We start from the raw sequence: 20,888 nt of genomic DNA on the forward strand, positions 1-20,888 counted from the left end.
AAGAGAATGTGCATGCGGCAAAATACAGAGAGAATGAAGGCGTCAAATGTGTCAGTGATCATCTGGGCAAACAGAAGCTTGTGTGGGTGCGGGGGGTGGAGCAGGAAAATATATGTGTAGTGTGAAGGAAGTGCGGAAGTGTACAGAATGGACGAAGGACTCACAAAGCGAGATAAAAGGCATCTGATGAGAGTGGGGCGTTCAGCAGGCAGACGATGAAGGGTGCAGAGCGTGAGGGACAGAGAGGGTGGGGAGGGGAAGGGTGGAGTGAAGAAATTGTGTATATGAAGCTGGGTGAATCAAACGTTGACGGGATGTGAAGGAAGAGTGGAGAACAAAGTGAATGTGAGAGGGAGAAGACAAAACATTTGTACGAAATGAACGAGACGCCCGTAGTCCAGGGAGTGGTTCGTAAATCAGACTCGTACCATTATCCGCCCAATACCTCTACTCCCCCTCCCCCACCCCACCACACACACGCAAGTGAGGGCAGATGCCAGCGCTGAGTGCAGTGGTGTTGCCAAGCACCAACCCATCCGGCGGTAGGAGTCAGTGGGTAAGGCTGCGTGCTCTGCCGCCTTGCCCTCTTTCATGGAAGGCAGAAGCCACGCTGCTTAACAACACAACACCACAACTCATGTGCATCGACACAGAAAGAAAGGCTAGGCAGCTAACCGGCGGCGCGGGGGCGCTGACAGCGCGCGCACTCTGGGCACCTCACAGGTGTGCAGTGTGCAGTGAACGCCGCCTCTCTGGTAGGAGGAGGCAGTCTGCGCACCAGGAGGACAGATGAGAGGTCTGACTGCCCCTCCCTGTAAGGCGCCCGCGGGAGGGGCGCCGGGGGTGGGGCGCCTACTTAGCAGCACCACCGTGCATGTGCACTGACATTTCCAATCTGTTGCCATGGTCGCTCGGGGACTTTTGTTTTGAAGAAATATTATTCGTGTGTGCTCCTTTCAGGTGACGTCATGGATGTCCATGAATGTGACAGGCCACCTGTGGGCCGGGGCTTTAAAGAGACAGCCTCCGGCTAGAACACTAGCCCTAGCTATTGTCTCTGCCCCCGATATAAAGATGGGGAGCTGTCACTTCACCCCAGCCCCGGAGCTGAACCGATGCCGAGCTGCAGCTTAACCTCGTGAAGCCTGCTAACCGAGCTGGGTTTTGTCCAGGGCGGCTGCCAGCTGAACCCGTGCCAGCACTCCACATGCCCAAATATGCCAGTTCCTGGAAAGAAGAACTCTGGCGGCACCTCGGCTAAACAGCCCCCACTCCCCAACCAAGCAAGAGTAAGGTAGGGCTGGCTGCCATTTCTTGGGGGCGAGAGGGTGGGGAGGGGGGTGGTTCGGCTAGTTTTACATTGTTTTTCATGACCAGAAGTAAAGTTTGTTAAGTCCCACCTCTAAATAACTCATGTAGAAGCTTTAGAAAGGTTAGAGTGTGCTCGAAATACTAGTACAAATTCTAAAGGGTGGGCGACCACCTCCCACTCCGTTCCATCGGAACCTGATTACAGGGTGCTGCGTCTATGACAGAGAGTAGTGGTCGCCACGCGCTTTTTATCATACCCGCATTACCAACGTCGTGCAGAGTTTAGGAAATCCTCTGTAGTCACAATGAGCGCAGACAGATAACGGACATAGTGGTACATTTTAATTAAGAGGGGCAATTGTCGCTGAATGAATGATGACAGATCCTAAATATGGGCCATCGCGGAACTCACAGGCTGACACCCTTAAGTACAGGGGTCGTGGATCCAGTCAGTGATGGCAGGAATCACGACACCCCCTCTGCACACACACACACACACACACACCAACGCCACAGACGTACAACTAAGCACACCAGTAAGCGCGAAAATGCAATATAAAACACATAGGTCTTATTTCTCTAGCGTTACTTTGACGGGCAAAGTAAACAAAAAATGTGAATAACAATTGTTTATTAACTTTTTTTTTCATTCTGAGCTTGTTTGATGTTTTTCCATAAAACGCGTTCTTCTCACTCTCTGGAAGGACACAAAAATATGTTTCATTCTTTATTAAGACGCTACCGACACCCCCTTCTTTCATGTTGCTAGGTTTCGAGTCTGCATTCAACAATGCCATCTTTTAATGTTGACATAGATTTTTTTAAAATCCAATTTGCTTTTAAACAGATTCCCAATGCCTGATGTTTGCAAAGAGAACTATTAATCAGAGCGTGGCCAGCCCCTCCAAGAAGCCAATTACCCCTCTGCCCCACTTGTTGAATGCTAATAATTCGATTCTGGGAGCTCTGATTGAGTTATGTGACTGTAATATAATTGTGAGCAGTCCCTTTCTCCCAGGCCTCCCGCTCTCCCATTCTCTTGAATTTATATTACAAGTGTTTTTTCTTCTCAAATTGAATTGTGGGCTAATCACCCTGTAGCCCAAACAGATATGATTGCAGCGAGCCTCCCCAAATGACGCTGTGGTATTGTGTAGCTGCTCTGAAGTGGTCTCCGTTCCGAAGGACCTGGTCCCGGGAGTCCCTCGCAGAGCCGCTTGAAGATCCGTCCACTCTGAGGAGAGTTCTGAAGGAGTCCCTCCCTCCCCCCACGACATCTCCCGGGGCTCTGGGACCGAGCGGCGGGGAGCGCCAGCCCACGTCGAGAGGCACTCGCAAACCAGCGGCCGCCCAGGCCTCTTCGGTCTCGGAAGAGCTGCTAGGGCTTTTCACGTGTTCACACCTCAGACTGTCACGGATGAGGTACTGCGCGGGTCCCTGCGGTGAATTACCCATAACCGGGGTGTAATGTGGCCACGTAGCCGAGCTCTCCCGGGGACTCTTTAATTACCCTCCATTGAGAGCGGCGGGTGTGTACATCATTGACTTTAGAATCACGTAAGTTTTGTAGTAACCATCAGTGGGGCCACAGAGGGGCCGAGTCCGAAGTCCATGAATAAAAGTGCGTTATTGTGTAACACTATACATTCACATATGTAGGATCTTAGTGTCCAGTGTTCTATCGGGGTACCCCTTTGTTATCACAGATATCTTCCAACAGGGGTTCTAAAGAGCCAGACAGTGTAATGTCAAATGCCCCATAAGATAGCTAATGCGTTAAATGATGATGTATGTTTGCTAACACAATACAAGATCAAAGGTGATATCTAATGTGTCATACTATATTTGTTGCGCAGTGCCTTCTGTGGAATCATACCTGCTGTATGTAAAACCCACCTTCTCAATAGCATGAAGTGTGTTGTACCCGAAGCTCGTCGGCAATAATGTTCTCGTCATTTAGAATTCACCTGTATAAAACAGATGCATATTACATGGTCACTGGGTACTCAAAGATGGGTTAAAGTTGAGTTCCAGAGAGAACAACGCAAGTGCTACAGAAAGTCGTTCGTTATTACTCGGGTCTCTTTAAAACGACAGATGTGGTGTAGGTGGCCCCCTATACAATGACAGATGTGGTGTATGTGGCCCTCTATACAATGACAGATGTGGTGTATGAGGCACCCTATACAATGACAGATGTGGTGTTTGTGGCCCCCTATACAATGACAGATGTGGTGTATGTGGCCCCCTATACAATGACAGATGCGGTGTATGAGGCACCCTATACAATGACAGATGTGGTGTATGTGCCCCCTACACAATGGCAGATGAGGTGTATGTGGCACCCTTCACAATGACAGATGTGGTGTATGTGGCACCCTACACAATGACAGATGTGGTGTATGGCCCCCTATACAATAACAGATGTGGTGTATGAGGCACCCTATACAATGACAGATGTGGTGTATGAGGCACCCTATGCAATGACAGATGTGGTGTATGTGCCCCCTACACAATGGCAGATGAGGTGTATGTGGCACCCTTCACAATGACAGATGTGGTGTATGTGGCACCCTACACAATGACAGATGTTTTGAATCTGGCACTTTATACAAGGACAGATGTGGTGTATGTGGCCCCCCTAATAAATGACAGAGGTGGTGTATGTGCCCCCAACACAATGACAGATGTGGTGTGTGTGACACCCTATAAAAAGACAGATGAGGTGTATGTGGCCCCATATACAATGATATATGTGGTGTACGTGGCCCCCAACACAATGACAGATGTGGTGTATGTGGCACCTATACAATGACAGATGTGGTGTATGTGGCCCCAACACAATGACAGATGCGATGTATGTGGCACCCTACACAATGACAGATGTGGTGTACGTGGCCCCCAACACAATGACAGATGTGGTGTATGTGGCACCTATACAATGACAGATGTGGTGTATGTGGCCCCAACACAATGACAGATGTGGTGTATGTGGCACCCTACATAATGACAGATGTGGTGTATGTGGCACCATACACTATGACAGGTGTAGAGTATGTGGCCCCCTATACAATGACAGATGTGGTGTATAGGGCACCCTACACAATGACAGATGTGGTGTTTGTGGCCCCCTACATAATGACAGATGTGGTGTATGTGGCCCCCTACACAATGACGTGGTGTATGTGGCTCCCAACACAATGACAGATGTGGTGTATGTGGCCCCCTACACAATGACGTGGTGTATGTGGCACCCTTCACAATGACAGATGTGGTGTATGTGGCACCCTACACAATGACAGATGTGGTGTATGTGGCCCCCTATACAATGACAGATGTGGTGTATGTGGCCCACAACACAATGACAGATGTGGTGTTTGTGGCCCCCGACACAATGACAGAAGTGGTGTATGTGGCACCCTACACAATGACAGATGTGGAGTATGTGGCCCCCTACACTATGACAGGTGGTGTATGTGGCCCCCAACAAAATGAAAGATGCGGTGTATGTGACACCCTACACAATGACAGATGTGTTGTATGTGGCCCCAATACAATAACATGTGGTGTATGTGGCCCCCTATACAATAACAGATGTGGTGGAGTCCATTTCCTGGTATGGACCCACATCCATGCTGCACAGGCTCAGTCCTCACGCCTCCGTAGAGGTGGCGACACATGGAAATAAAACAGCATGAACCGAGTACGCGGTCCATGTTCCGAGTGTGTCGAGCCCTCCATCGCCAGCTCACCGTCCCCACAATGACACTGTGCAGCACAGTCCATCCACCAGGCCTCGAGCTCACAGTGTGCCTGAGTGTGCAGCAGCTCAGTGCCTCCAGTCTCAGGTGAAACTCCACGTGGGACTCTAGGTGTCACGTGCAACCCCCACCGTCACAGCTCAGCTCACACTGTTACTATGTACCACCAACCCTAGATCGCGGCGTGGAGCCCCGCAGCGTGCCCTGTGCCAGCCGACGGTCCGCGGGTGACTGGGCAGTGTGCACCATGCCACAGCCCTGCATGCCAAGTCCATATCAATACTCTGTGTGTTACCAATTCTGTGCCACCACCCGAGGTCAAAGTGTGATTCTATGTAGTGGGCTCCATGCCACACCCCAGCTCACAGTCTCCCTGTGAAGCCTGTACAATCCCATAGGGCTTGCTCACAATCCGCAGTGAGACTCTGCGCCGTATTCCCCACCCCACTCGTGACTCCGTGCTCCACACCCCACCCCAGCTCACAACCTGGCTTTGTGAAGCGTGCGCAGTGGCCCCGACTCAGCTCACAGTGCCGCCGTGCCACTGTGCAGCATGTCCCATGCCGCCAGTCCCACATCTGTGTGGCATATCCCACCCTCCCAGCTCATTGTATGACCATTTGTTTAGCATGTTCCATGTCCCATTCTCAGTCTTGACTCACGTGTGCGACTGTGTGAAGTGTGCTCCATTCCCCTGCCCACCGCGCACCTCTGTGTGCTGCATGTTCTGTGCCTACGCCCCCAACTCACTGTGTGATTCTGTGCAGTGTGCTCCCACTATCAGCTGTCAGAATACCGTGTGACTCCATGCAGTGGGCCTTATGCCCCACCTCAGTATGCACGCGCACCAGGTCCCAGCACACAGTGGGACTTCCTGTGCAATGTGCTCTATGCCGCAGACACAACACATGGGGTGGCTTTTTTATGCAGCGCGTTCCACGTCTCCAGCCTCTCATCACAGGCTGCTGTGTCCCTCCGTGTGTGGCATGCTCATGCCACACCCCAAAGCCCCGTGCCCCCAGTATCATACGACTTTCAAGAGCCACTCCGTGTGCATTGTGCTCTTGCCACCCCCACCGCCCCAGTTTATGGTGTTACTCTGCGGGCATCGTGCTGCGTGCCCTGAAGCAGATTACAGTTCACACTGGGATTCTGTTGAGGGGTCGCTCCGTGCCTCCAGCTACAAGCTCCGTGCCCCCGTACACATTATCAGAGTGCCAAGATGCCACAGGAGGGGTGGACGAGCCACCAAAGTGAGAGCTCTGCCACTGTGTCTCACTCTTATCGACAGGAAGAGGTGTCGCGGTACGGGATCCCCAGCGTCATTCCTTTTGCTAAACATGTCATTAGTTGTCTGTGCTGCAGTGTTGAGCCTCTCATGAAGTCCTTCTCATTGTGACAGGAGAAGCTGGTGACGTCATTAAAAGGAAGCGGCCTTCCCTTACCTTAGGTCAGTTTATCCAGAATGGCTACTTTTGTCAACTGGATTTAATATGTAATACTGTGCATTTTTTGTGAGTGCACTGGTTCAGCTCCTCAAAGAATTAAACAGGCGTCACTAACCGCTGATGTAAAACTGGGAATGGATACTGTAATAACGGGCCCAGACGTAGATTTGTAGCAAGTAGATTTAATCCAGAAGGGAGACAGCTTAACATCCACAGGAGGCAGGAAACACAGTCAGTTAACCTTCAACTGCAAGTAGTGCTGACATAAACGCATTCCACATGACATGCCATAATTCTACAAGTGACATCATCATATAAGAATACAACAGATACCCATCTAGGGGTTAAGGTACACAGATTGAAACCAGGAAAGTGTGTGATCAATCCTGTCATCCTCCCTCGATCCTAGATATTTATGTAAAATACATCAATTTGGGTTGTGCGCTGTACAAAATACTTTCTTTATGTGGTTTAGTGGACTAAAATGTTGCATCATTTCTAATAGCACCCTAGGCAAAACATATTGAGCACATGACACCTGGCTCGCCTCTCATGGTTTGCTCATTTCATATCTTCAGGGCAGAAGGGGGTTGCCCCTAAATTAATTTTTATAAACTCACTTCCAATATTTGCTCCTCAATGCTCTAATATAATCTATTGTACTAATGTGACACACTCCCACAAGCCAAATCCTTTGTTTAAATAATGTGTGTTGCATGATTTGCATTTGAAACATGTTCTTGGCTCGGTTCGTGCACCGTCTCTAAAGCCAAGCCAGACCAATGGCTCGACTGTGGCTTATCTCTCTCAATGTGCTAGCTCGCCCACCCCTAATGGCACATACTTCATGCCCCCGCCTCAGGACCACAGCTCACAGCGTGACAAGTGTAGCACGCACGCATCGTCGCTCCCATGAAAAGGAGGCTAGATAGGCATGAAAGCACCTCGCCACCCTAAAACTCTTTGGGGCAGATTTACAAGCCCCTTGCGCCACTTTTTGCGTCACTTTTCCCATGTTAAACTGGCGCAAAAGTGGCGCAATGGGCTTGTAGATCTGCACACTTGTATCTTTGCGTATTTTTACAACATGTGCCTCACCTTGGCCGTGCTGAGGGACCATTCAGCAGTTCGGTTTCTGAGCTCCCCATCACTCTTGTGATACTCAGTGATAGATAACCGAGAGGGCCGGAGTGTTACCCGGGCCGAGGTGTGATAACCAGAGGGTTCTCATAGCGGCACCCGTAGATTTAATATCTCTTCTAAACTGAGGAATTCAAACTTGCCTACTGAACCCACGGAAACAAAGTGCGTGATGTTCTTTGATCCCCAGCCCTGTTACTTGGAAGGAATTCACGTTCAGCACCGTCTTGCCGGACAGCGCCCCGGACAGCCGGCTGCACCGGGGGCTCCATCACCGAGCAGCACGTTTTATACGACCTTCGCCCGACCATTCCCCACAACGAAACATTTCCAACCCAAGTGAATGGCCAATGTGTCATTGGTACCTTGTATAAAATCTGCATCCAGGCTTCTACCGAGCGAGTGCATTTTTCTCATATAGTAGACAACGAAGGAAAATGTGGAGAGATGAGGTGTGGCGCTGCGGCCTGGGCTACTAACTCTGGAATCTGGGGATTACGGTTCGATTCCCGGCTTCGGCGGCAGGTTAGCCCAGCATCATGTGAATCAGGGCAGTTTGCTAAATGTTCCCACCGGCCTCCAGCGTCTAGGTGAAACAGGTGATTGTTCACGCTTTACAAATGTGGATTATTATGTATGCAAAAAACAATACCTTTTAGGTATTCATTGCAGTTGATCAAGTGTAACAAAGATTTGTTTCTAAACAAAGGAAAAACGCGAAGAACGCTCTGCAAGCGTTATATTATGGGCGTCGGCAGGGCTTTAAGTGGGATGAAAAAACGGGGGTGTTTCGCAAAGGGGCGTGGCCGGTGTAATTAAGGATGTATTTTAAAAACACGAATGCTAAAAATCTGTTCTTCGTGTGTGCCGCCTGAATGGTATTTTGCTGCTTTTGTCATTCCAGATATATAATGCAAGTGGCATTATACCTACAACAAGCCGGAACTATTGGCTTTGGCAAAGGTTGTTAGTTGCATAAGATAAAGAAACAACTATGTCTTTGTTGTATATCATATTGAAAATGCTTCGGTTCTGACATGATGAGACTGTGGAAGTACTGTAGTGAGTCTCTGTGTGAAGTTATATCAAAGGCAGTCAGTGAAGGGTCAGGGTGTTACTGCTGCAGAGGTAAGATTTTTTCTTCACACAGACGGTGAGTGCAAAAATGGAGCTCCCAATAGGGACGCGTCTCAGCACTTACGTTTTAGAACTGCCGGTGTGCACCGCAGGACCCGGCCCACTTAAAGCACTGGGTGCCGGTGATTTATTGGGCTGGGCTCCGTATATTTCATGCATAGCCACAGAAGGAAGGAGGGGGTCCTTGTTCCCTTCAGTTTGCGTTAGTATTAGTCGGCACACGTCCATGATTATAGAAAAAGTGTAACCTGATCTCCGGGAAGCATTCGTTATCTTTGGAGCAGGTTCCGTACGCACCTGTGACAAAAGTTCTTTCGAGGTAAATGAGCTCACGTGCTTGGCCCTGTTTCCTAAGAGTGGGCCCTGTGACACCCCGTGTTCCAACGAGTACAAGTCACCGCAGCGAAGTCTACTTTTCGGTTACTGCCCACGGAAAACACGGTATCTCGGTTCACTCGAACTATGAACACATTTTAGAAGATATACTAGAGGGGGCAGATTTACAAGTCTCTTGCGTCATTTTTAACATGGGAAAAGTGACGCAAAAGTGGCGCAAGGGGCTTGTAAATCTGCCCCATATTTTGCTTACACAAAAATATAGTCCACGTCTTGGCAAGTAGCAATGGAATTAACTGCATTTGGCACGGGGCGCAGCGTGGGAGGCGGGGCAGTGCACCCCTGAAGACCTTTTCGGCAGCCAGTGAAGGCCCTCGCGCCGGGCCACGAGTCTCACACGCGGCCACACAATAGTGCATTGTCTCGCCCAGGGAAGGGAGGCATTTTAATATCTACAATTGAGGGAGGCCGTGTCGGCCGTCGTAGTAAGCAGCAGCGTTTATTCCCCAGCAGCATTACCGCGCGATTGTGTGCGAGAGAGAGCGCGTGCTGGCACGGCGGGCGGTTCGTCTGTAGTGGCTGGTGTCTGAGCCTGTGACGTTATGATGCATGGGGGCTGTGTGCCCATCTGAAGTGTCGATCAGCCCGCTCTGCTTTGACTTTGATTCCTCCCTGACTATTTATCCACACAAAAGGAATCGCAAACACCCAGACGGATTCTGGAACAGAGGCACTGGGCGAGCTCGAGGGAGGATGTGAACCCTCATGCACCCCAAATACAAAGACAAAAGGGCGACCGGAGGCCACGCATATCTACCGCCTCATACTCAGGGGTGCAGGCTTCTTGATCAGTCGTACCTGGAGCAAAATCACTAAGTATTTTTATTTTTTTGAAAAAGAAACAAACAGTGGCAAGCAGTGTTTTTGTTGTTGTAAATAAACATTAGACTAACCAGTCACACTTTTTTTTTCCATATGGTAAAATTATCTCACCACTTTAGAAATTATGGAGGAATCAGAGGTGCATTAGTATATAGTTACATAAGCAGAGTATAGTACAGTATAACATGTATTTAGTTTTATTTGTAGGATTTTATATATCGCTAGCTAGACCCGAAGGTATCACAGATGCAGTAGATAAATAGGTGCATTCGCTACATCAGGAAAACAAAAAAAATATAAAAAGCATAAAAACGGTGAGCATGGACAGTGGAAGGGTAAGGGGGATAGAACTTGTGTCTGGAATTAGATTCAAGTCCGAAAACCAGCGACTAAAAGGAATAACACCAGGGGTCCCTTGCAGGACATGATGATAAACCCTTAATCCGGGTAAGGGTAGGTGCAGCACCGAGCTGGAGTGAACTAGTCGCTGAGAGGGCTCCAAAGGGACGTGAGCAAAATGATAAAAGTATGCGTAAACGACACACGTCAGTCCCGCATGTATGTGTACATGGGTGCTCGAGGGCATGACTGGACAAGTGGCCAGCTCCAGGCAAAGCAGCATAGGGTCGTGCAAAATAAGAACTATTAAGGTATTCGTCAAACCTGGGACATTGCATTGTGTGATCCACAAAAGAGACATTGAGAGAAGGGTGGTGGAAGGAAGAGGCATGAGGTAGAATCAAGCCTAAGCATCTTTGGTGTTTGGGCAACCACAATATATGGCGGCAGAAGAGGCTTAAATAAATGTGGGCAACTACACTTAAAAAAAAAAGGAAAACAAATGTACACAGAATCTTTCACCCATCTTCTGCTGAAGCATGCAGTTCAGCCAACATTCTTTGCTCGCTCATCATACACTCCACTCGGGCTTTGGCAGGTATCTGGCTTCAGTTATACCATCCAAGCCTACGTGTTCACAATCTATCTTCACTTCTTACCCCCTCTGGAATCTGCCCTGGCTACCCTCACGCCCTGATATGCCCATGCCAAGAAAGAGAAGTATTGCCATACACCAAAAAAGGGGCCATGGGGGAAGTATGAAGAAGTAACATTTATTTAAATAATAGGAAGCGAGATAAAGGCACAGGGTCCCATTCATAAGGATGTCCCTACAATGCACTCTTGTACTACTGGTTTACGCTTGGTTTTCAGCAGCACTGCAAGAGTAAGCTACACTTACTCATAGAATTGGACCCTCTGCTGTTAATATCTCACTTCCTTATAGGAAGGCACCATTGTTTATTTTTTAATTGATCCCGCCCCATCATCACACAAAGTCTCTGAATTCCTCTTTGTAAGTGACAATACTTACCTCCGTTATCTCACCTGTGAACAGGAAACTGCCGTCGGTTTCTGACACTACAAAAATGGGGTTACCCAATCCTGGTAGGGTTCAATGTGATACAAAAAACAATGGTCCTAGACCTATGTTTTAAAAAAACTATATATATCAAATTCACAGTACTGAGTCCGAAAAGCAATTTCATGAGCATGAATAATAATTAGCTCGCATTAATCAATACATTTTAGAACTAAAGAAGTGCAACAACCAAATTATACCTCACCGACAATTTATTTTACTATCATAAGGTGAACAATTGATTATTTACTCTATCAAATGGAGGAGAGGTAGGAAAGGTAGGTTGCTCCAATTGGAACGTGCACAAAGTGGGTGCTTTGGTGTTTGAGAGGTGAAATAGAATTTCAGAGTAGTGAAAAAAGAGAAACATTTAAAAACATTCAAATGCTAGACTGGTTATACATCCCAATCTTTCCTGGCTTGGCCACGTAAAAATAGTAAATACTTTTTTAGTCCAGTTCATAAATACAAATATATGTATCTTTGGGTGGCATGTTAGAATAGAGCTCGTGATCCAGGCTACTTGTGGGGGCGTTGACATTTCGACCCAACTTAGGGCTACGAGGGTGATTCGTGGCCTTGGCTTTGCAGGCCTTCTTCAGGGCTGTGTGGGCAACCTAAGTAGGCGTGATGATCGTGTCATACAACCGCAAGGTTATGCGGGACGTGGATTCCTCACATATGGTTAAATCATAGTGGGCATGTCCTTCCATCGTTATATCCCAAACAAATCGATGCAGATGGCTTAATACGGCAGATCCGGCGTCCGTACTGTGAAATACTCACAATTGGTTAAGTCGTCCAGGCGACTCCTTCCGTTAGTGACGGTCTATAATATCCAAGGCAATTCGTGTTCTGCCTGCGTTGGCCCGGAAACTGCAGTTTACAGCCAACGTGGTCGGAACACAGATGCCTGCTTTGTCGAAATAAGCCCTTCTGCATTAATTGCTTTGGATATTATAGACACGGATGAAGACTTTGCCGTATTAAGCCATCTGCATCGATTGCTTTGGGATATAACGACCTTCACTAACGGAAGGAAATGCCCACTATGATTTAACCATATGTGAGGAATACACGTCCTGCATAACCCTGCGGGTGTTTGACACGACCATCACGCCTACTTAGGTTGCCCATGCAGTCCTGAAGAAGACCCGCAAGGCTCAAGCCACAAATCACCCTCGTAGCCCTTAGTTGGGTTGAAACGTCAACGCCCCCCAAGTATCGGGTCACAAGCTCTATTCTAAGGTGCCACCCAAAGATACATACATCTGTATTTATGAATTGTACTAAAAAAGTTTTGACTATTTTTACGTGCCCAGGCCAGGAAAGATTGAGATGTATAACCAGTCTAGCATTTTAATGTTTTACATTTTTTTCTTTTTTCACTACTCTGAAATTCTATTTTACCTCTCAAACACCAGAGCACCCCCTTTTTGCACGTTCCAGTTGGAGTAACCTACCTTTCCTACCTCTCCTCCATTTGATACAGTGAATAATCAACTGTTCACCTTATGATAAAAAAATACATTCTCGGTGAAGTATAATTTAGTTTTTGCACTTCTTTAGTTTTAAAATGTATTGATTACTGCGAGCTAATTATTATTCATGCTCATGAAATTGCTTTTCGGACTCATTACTGTGAATGTGATGAATATTGTTTTTTTAAATATAGGTCTAGGACCATTGTTTGTCAGATTCTGACAGCATCTTTCTGCTCCTTAATATTACGCTTATATGAATAGGAGGGAGGTTGTGTATGCAGGCTCACTACTGTGCTTGAAAGCAAACACAGGATCCCTTTAAATCTGAGGATTGTAATTTCAGATCAGGTGCATTAAATTGGAGAAAAAAAAGTTAATTTAATTTGCATCAACATTGATACCAGCACAATAGTATGCACAACTCAAAGGAGTTTCTAACCCTTTGAAGAAAGGATGAGAACAATGGACCACTACACTATTCTATTTACATATATATGGATTTCAGGCTTTTCATGTAGTCAACTTGCCTGCATGGTGTGGCTCTAGGGCAGTCCTACACAGTGAGTATTGTTGTGATTGACTTGACATATCACGGTATGGAACCGAAAATAATTGGATAAAACAGCATAACATACAAACATACCATATAAGCGACAACACATTGAATGCTGTGGATTAGAACTCCACATATGCAGTCTGTGGCTTATGCTGGCTGCTGTTTTTACAGGCCCAGCTTTAAAAGATGTGCACTGCTAGTGGGGTAGAATGTGTGTGAGGTTGGCCTGCGCTGTTAGCGAGGATCAACGTGGAAGCATTCACACACGTCCTCAGGAAACACTGAATGCATATATGGGATAAACCATGCTTTTAATTGTAAACATCCACCTCCCTACACTTAATCAGCAAAAGGTAAGGTCAAACTGACTGATTATCTACCCAAAGTCAGATCCCACTCACTCACATTGATACAGGAACCAGCATAGGTCCTACATAATTCTTGGGCGTAATTTTGCACCTTACTATAAGAATAAAGGTGCTTTATGACAGGCCTTGCCATGTATGATTGCAAACAGAAAACACAATTTACTATCACTTTACAAAACACATCCACTCCTCACTGCTGCCACGCTCTGCAGAGGAGCACATGCTTTAAGGTAGAAAAATAATTTCCAGAGATCAGGCACATCTCAGACAACATAATGAACATGGCTGTGTACAGCTGATTGTTCAAAGAGGTTATGCTGCCCAGCGCGCTGAGATACACTGAATCCAAATGAGCCAAGCATCACCCCAGAGTGTGTTGACCAGCTGTGGTTGGTGTAATCACAAGACAAGAGAACACTCCCAATAAAATAGTAAATAAAGAACCCTTATAAGATCAATGTCTTATAAGATCGAGGGGGATATTCAGAAGGACTTACCTGGGATTTACCCCCACCTTAACACATCAGAAGTGGAGATAGATTTAACACCCCATTCACAAGCTGGTGCAAGCTGCAGACATCGCCAGTATTCTCGCGATAACCGCCCCAAAATGTATCTCCACAGTGGACACCACCAACTAACCCTAATGAGATGCAGAGTAGGCGTTCCTGTGCAAAAACACATGAAAAAACCACAACACCACTTTCACAAGGAACTGCCCGATCTGCAATGTGAGTAAAAATGACGCGATAAGCTGCGGTAGCATCAGGTATTTAATAAATGCCTCCTGCTGGTGTAAAGCCCCGCACACAGCCACACCCGAAGAACAAAGATGCTTGGTTTTGCCATTCACATCAGTCCAGGGCCTCTTGTGCTCTTCCATTGTCCCCCTCTGCCATGCAACAGCATTCACATGGTCCAAGATTGTGTGCCATCTTTGCCTCTTTGTTGCCAATGACACGTTGGAGGTGACGTACAGTTGTTGGTGGTGTTCTGGCTCATCCGTGGTGATAATCGAGTTTTCCTGGTGACTGTACCAAGTCATCCTCTTCCTCTTCACGTTGGCCTTCCACGGGCCCTGTATTCCAGGGTGTTCCTCCGTGGGGATTGTGGGGTTCATGTTGTCTTCTGCAGTCGGTCAGGGTGCATCTGTGGTACTCAGCAGTTGATGTTGTTTTTTAGTGGCATTTTCCCTATGCTGTTCTTGTGCTTTTTCCTGCATTAGGCATGAGTATTGCTGGCCTCTCGCTGGTTATCACTGTTTTCTTATCGCTTTTGGGCACATCATGTCTTTTTATGCATTGGGGGTTGTGTTTTTATCTCAATCACGGTGGTTGTATCGCGGACATTGGCAGCATTTTGGACGGACTATCGAATGATACTGCCGCATTGTGAATTCCACGTTGAGACAGGGTTATTTTCCCATGATAGGCTGAGATGTGTAAAGTTGTGTTAACATGTTTTGGAGATGTTTACTACACGTTCTTGTGAATATACCCCCAAGTCTGTCCACGGCCGATATAGTACCATGGGTAGGGGTGGAAAAGTTATCATGGTATATCTGTCAAACATGTAAGTGCTATAAAGATCACAAAGGAAAGAATGCCAAATATCGCAAATATGCAGATGGCAACCAAAGATATACTCCTCAAAGCATCCCCATGACTTCAAATATCTGATATTTAGTAATTTTTTTTCTTCTACTTAGGGATGCAATTTTGACTTTTAGACAAAACGCTTTTTAGACCAAGTTCCCATCAGAGGAGTTCCATGGATTCGTTTATTTTACACAATTAACAGTGTATCTCTAGAGGATTGAAGGAAGATTTTATAAATATCAATTAACCTATTGAAAGGGACTCCAATTTAAACAATTTGATAAGAACTTTTTTGTAGTAAAATAATTTATTAATGTAACATATACATTTTGCAGATACACTATACTCTTTGTCTTGCTTCCGAAAATACTAGGGTATTGGCGTAGTTAGAGGTTAGTTATACATTACAGAAGGGTAAATATATGAACTTGGCAATTTAGAGATTAAAATTCAATTACTCTAATTAAAAATCTTAACATCGCCTTGGGATATAAACACTCAAGAAAATATATATCATTACTGTTTGTTTTGATTGTGATTTGAGGTTTAGTAAATTTAAAACGCAAAGGAAAGCAAACGTTTAACAGCAACACACTCAAATATATTTAATGACGTTAAATTCGTGAGAAGCTAAACAATATTTTTACATTTTATCTAAGACATTTTCCAGAGTTTGAATCTGCATCATGGCTTGGAATATCATGAACTCAAAGAATTTACAATGTGTGTAAACCTGCTATTTAGAATTAGAAATTCTGTGTCTGTGTTTACTTGTATGTGCAGTATATTCATCACAAACATTGGCAAAGATATGCATGGGAAGAAGTTCTTTTAAAACTTACTCTTTTAAGAGAGTTTTTATTATGCAACAGAGTTTGAGATATCATATTGTTAAATATTCCAAAATATACCATGATAAGGTCTGCACTCAAGGATTATCCACAAGTTCCCCAATCGCAGGAAAGGCACAAGGAGTTCTGAGAATTGAAGACAATTCCACGACAATTGTTGACTGATGGTCGAAGAACTAGAAGGCTAGAGAAATATATATACACAAGAAGGAACAACACTGCTTGATGTCACAGTTCATGTAAGACTGCTCCTTCTGAAGAGCTGCTCTGTGAGCTAAAACCATAGACTGCAATGTACCTTGAAAGATGGCAGAGGGAAGGCTATACAATAGCGTCAAAGTACAAACAGAAGGGCACATGGAAAAGGCGTGGACAGCAATAGGTTTTGAGGGGGTATCTACATGAACTAAATCTAGCACTCACAAGCGACTGTGGTTTACTGTGTTGGTGCTTTTGTTCATCACCTACTATTAGGATGCCTGGTGTAAGAATGGGGTGGCATGGTCTACCCTTTTGTGCTATGATCTTGGTTTAGATCTTTTTAAGATATTTATGTAAGTACCAGAGCAGGCGGTACTAGAGCATGTGGGTGTGTTAACAAATGCTCTACATGGGTATATGTTGAAAGAGATTCTACTACTCAATATAGACCCCCTCGAAAATCATCATACATGAATATTGAGGGAGAAAATATCAAAAAGTAGTGCATATAGGGAAGTATAGATTTTCTATTTCTAACTCTACATCTATGTATCTTGAATACATATGTAACAGGTAGGTACATATATGTGTACCTATGTTGATATTTTTTTTCTCGATATTCTGTCTTCAATATTCTGTCCCCTCGATATTCAGGAGTCAATATTCATGGTGCATACCTTTGAAAGAGCTGTGTGATTACGCTGTCAAGAATCCCTATCAGGTATATGCACAGTGCCCGGTGCACTGCTTTATGAATCCCATCCTTCACAGGCAAGGAGTCAAGGATGGGGGTGCACTAATAAGCATTCTGTAAATGAGAGCTTCCTAACACTCAATGAGGGCACCCTGGTTTTGGCAGCATATTATAATTGCAAAATAGTAAATTCGATATATTTGAAAATAAATGGGTTCCTTGTAGAGTCTTTTGTATTTAATGAAACAAGGCTTGGGATGTACATGAAGAAAAACACTATTGGCCTTATTACGATGTCCCACCGGTGTGGTCTCTGGACTGACCGATCTCCGGTTGGCGTTCCCTACACCGCTCTTACAATGCGACCGCACATGTTGCTGTCACATGCTCTCATTTCTCTATGAGAGCTTGTACTGCAGATGTAAACCAGCCATAGCACAAGCTTCCATAGAGAAATTAGAGTTTCTGTTAATCCCTGAACCGTGTGGCAGGCACCTCATGATGCCTGTCACATTTTCCAGGGATTAACAGGGGATAGCATTGGTGCATCTCGGCCCCCAACAGGAGGCCCCAGGGAGAAGAAGTCACTTTTCGACAGGCCTTCCATGTTGGAAAGCCCAACAGGGAAACCCTGTCGGAAACTGACATTGTAATCCCAACACTCAATGAGGGCATCCTGGTTCTTGGTAGTATATTATAATTGCAAAATAGTAAATTCGATATATTTGAAAAGACATTGGTTCCTTGTTGAATCTTTTGTATCTAATGAAACAAGGCTTGGGATGTACATGAAGAAAAACACTATTGGCCTTATTACAATGTTGGGCAATGCCCGCCCGACACCGTTGTGGTCTCGAGACCGACCAATCTCAGGTCGGCTGTCCCCTACTCCGCTATTACAATGCAACTGCATATGGTGCAGTCGTGTACTCCTATTTCTCTATAGGAGCTTGTGCTGCAACCATAACCAGGCCATAGTACAAGCTCCCATTAAGAAATTAGAGTGTCTGTTAATCCCTGAACCATGTGGCAAGCACCTCATGGTGCCAGCCACACAGTGCAGGGATTAACCGGCTGTACCGCAAGCTCCCATAGAGTAATGAGAATTTCTGTTATTCCCAGGAGCATGTGGCAGACACCCCATGGTGTCTGCCACACAGTGCAGGGATTAACAGGGGGTCTACATCAGTGCCCACTCAGCCCCCAACCGGAGGCTGCATGGAGAAGGAGGCCCCCATGTCGGGACAGCTCGACATGGAAACCCTGTCGGAAACTTTTTTAATGAGAAATTTCCTAGGCAACAGTATACTGAGCGTACTTAGATAACCAGCTCAAATAAAACTTTTATTGGAACCTCAATGCACTGACTAAATCGCAAGTTATTTAAAAATATTTATTTATTCAAAATTGTTTCATACTTAAAAGATACAATTGAATAGTTAAAATAGGTAGCCACAAATTAGAACTCAGTGGCCCCTAATTTAGTTAAAAATAAATAATATATATAGGCAATCATACAATTGGTTTTGCATGAATTAAAACAATATACATGTGTCAAGAAAACAGTTTATCATTTAAACAGTATATGAATAGTAATCATAATTTGTCTCTACGTGCGTTTCGGCAAACAGTTGCCTTCTTCAGGAGAGTCACACGATTTTCTAGAAAACAACAATGTACATTTTAGCATTTTTTGACAACAGTGCATTGAGGTTAAAATAACGGCATGTTATGATGCCAAGGTACATATGCGGTTCACAAGTGTAGTAACCTAAACGGAACAGAGATAATGGAAATTACATAGAAAATGAAGGATAAAGAGTTTGAAATATGTGATATAAAGAGATACTGGCACTAGGAGATAGAGGGATAGATTAAGGTTAACTAGCTATGTATCGTCAGAGCCCATTATATAGAACGCCCACTGTCTGAAATAGTTATAGTGACTTGGTTCAAAACTCGCAAGCAACTCGTTTATTATTTATAACAGGCAAATTACCTGATACTTTATGGATCGTATGCCTTGATTACTGCAGTTGCCACCTTTTGGAGAGTTAGGTGCCCCAGGATATTGATACTTCTTAAATCTAAAAAAGATATATATAAAGTTTTCAGGTCTAGAATTCAAGTTTAATTTGGGAACTGCCTATTAGCTGTAAGTTGAATTAATTACCTTGAAGGTATTGCCCAGCATGATTGTAGTTAGCGTTGAGCGATCTCAATTATATTTATAATGAATCTAGAACAAATAAGGAATTAAAATAATATGCGATTAAGGTACCTGTGTATCACACTGTCTTGCTCTTAGAATAGTGGTCACGCTATTTATTACCTTAAATTATGGAAAGGTGATGATGTCCATTGTAGAATTAAAAATATCATGAAAGCCTATACAGAGATAAATAAAACAGAGGTTGGAATTATATTCTCACTAAGGGGACCTAATTGTCGATAGTTCTTGATAGTCTGAAATACCGATTTACATAACATAAAATACACTCACTTTGTTAAAAATGCCTCCTATAGTACCCATATTCCCATATCTGGGAGTTCTTTTCGACGAAAGTGGTAACTGGGGCCCTGAAAAAAACAGCCGCAGTACAGCTTTTGCTAGAACCGCATCTGCACTTATAGGTTTCTCAAAAAAGCTGGGGGCTAGGCCGATAGAAGCCCTTATTAAGGTTTATAAAGCTAAATGTCTAGCGGTTGCCACATATGGTTCTCAGATTTGGGGCTATTTGCCCCAAGTTAAAATCCAGGTTATCGAGAACAAATTCCTAAGATCAGTACTGACTGTTCCTCAGTCTACCCCAACCTTCTCTATTCACACTGAGTTGGGGCTAGGATACGTAACTGACCAAATTAAAATAGCCCTGTTAATATGTTGGTTGAAAACCTGGTTAAACCAAGAAATCACCCTGAACCACATCATACTGCTAGACTGTTTGAAGCTGGATAAGTATAATAACATTCCTTGGTTGGCTTATATAAAATCGGGTTTTCACAATTTGGGACGTCCTGAACTCTTTTCGTCTCCAGACTCCATAGTGAGGAAGGACATTGGACTGACCAAAAATGCTACGATGAACTTACTCTCTCTAGAGCGGGAGGAGGTAGAGTTGATGAAACCAACAGTCAGAACTAATTATGCTCTAATTAGCTCCCTAGGCCCTAAACCTTACCTCACCATAGTGAATCGCCCCTTTCATCGGCACCTTCTAACAAGATTTCATTTTAATTTGATTCTTTTTTCCTTAGGTTGTTTTAAAAATTGGTGCCCCCCAGAACGAGCAGATCCTTGTCAATGTGACGATTTCTCAACCCAGGGACACCTTACACTTTATTATGTTCTGTGAACACTATCGAGAATGTAGAAAGACATTTTTGTTCCCAATTCTGAGGGAGGTGGGTTTCATACAGGTTAGGCCAGCCCTTCTGTACTTACAACAATTAAGCACCCCACGAATAATATTCCATGTTGCTAGTTTTCTAGTTGCTGCTTCTCGGATAAGGAACAAGATTGTCAAGGTCACACCTATCCCTGCCGATATTTTCTGAATTAGATTGTCCGTTTTTTTACTCCATGATTTTATTGTAGGACAAAAGTTTCTGCAACTTTTTATCACATTTTTAAGATACATTTATATTTTTTAATATTTACATTGACATAATGAACTTCTTTGTCTATGATGTTTTTTTGT

The 20,888-nt window shown here is 44.9% G+C and overlaps 1 long non-coding RNA gene across 1 annotated transcript in view; it reads left to right on the forward strand.

Moving 5' to 3' along the window:
* Positions 1–1,183: 1,183 nt before the first annotated feature.
* The window catches only part of LOC147733525 (uncharacterized), a 368,362-nt gene continuing 348,657 nt past the window's right edge, over positions 1,184–20,888 (forward strand). The window contains exon 1 of the long non-coding RNA XR_015308733.1: positions 1,184–1,294. This is a non-coding gene — a long non-coding RNA (uncharacterized LOC147733525). The remainder of the gene's footprint in view (positions 1,295–20,888) is intronic.

This window comes from Lissotriton vulgaris, chromosome 2_1 (genome assembly GCF_964263255.1).
Source record: "Lissotriton vulgaris chromosome 2_1, aLisVul1.2, whole genome shotgun sequence".
Lineage (NCBI taxonomy): Eukaryota > Metazoa > Chordata > Amphibia > Caudata > Salamandridae > Lissotriton > Lissotriton vulgaris.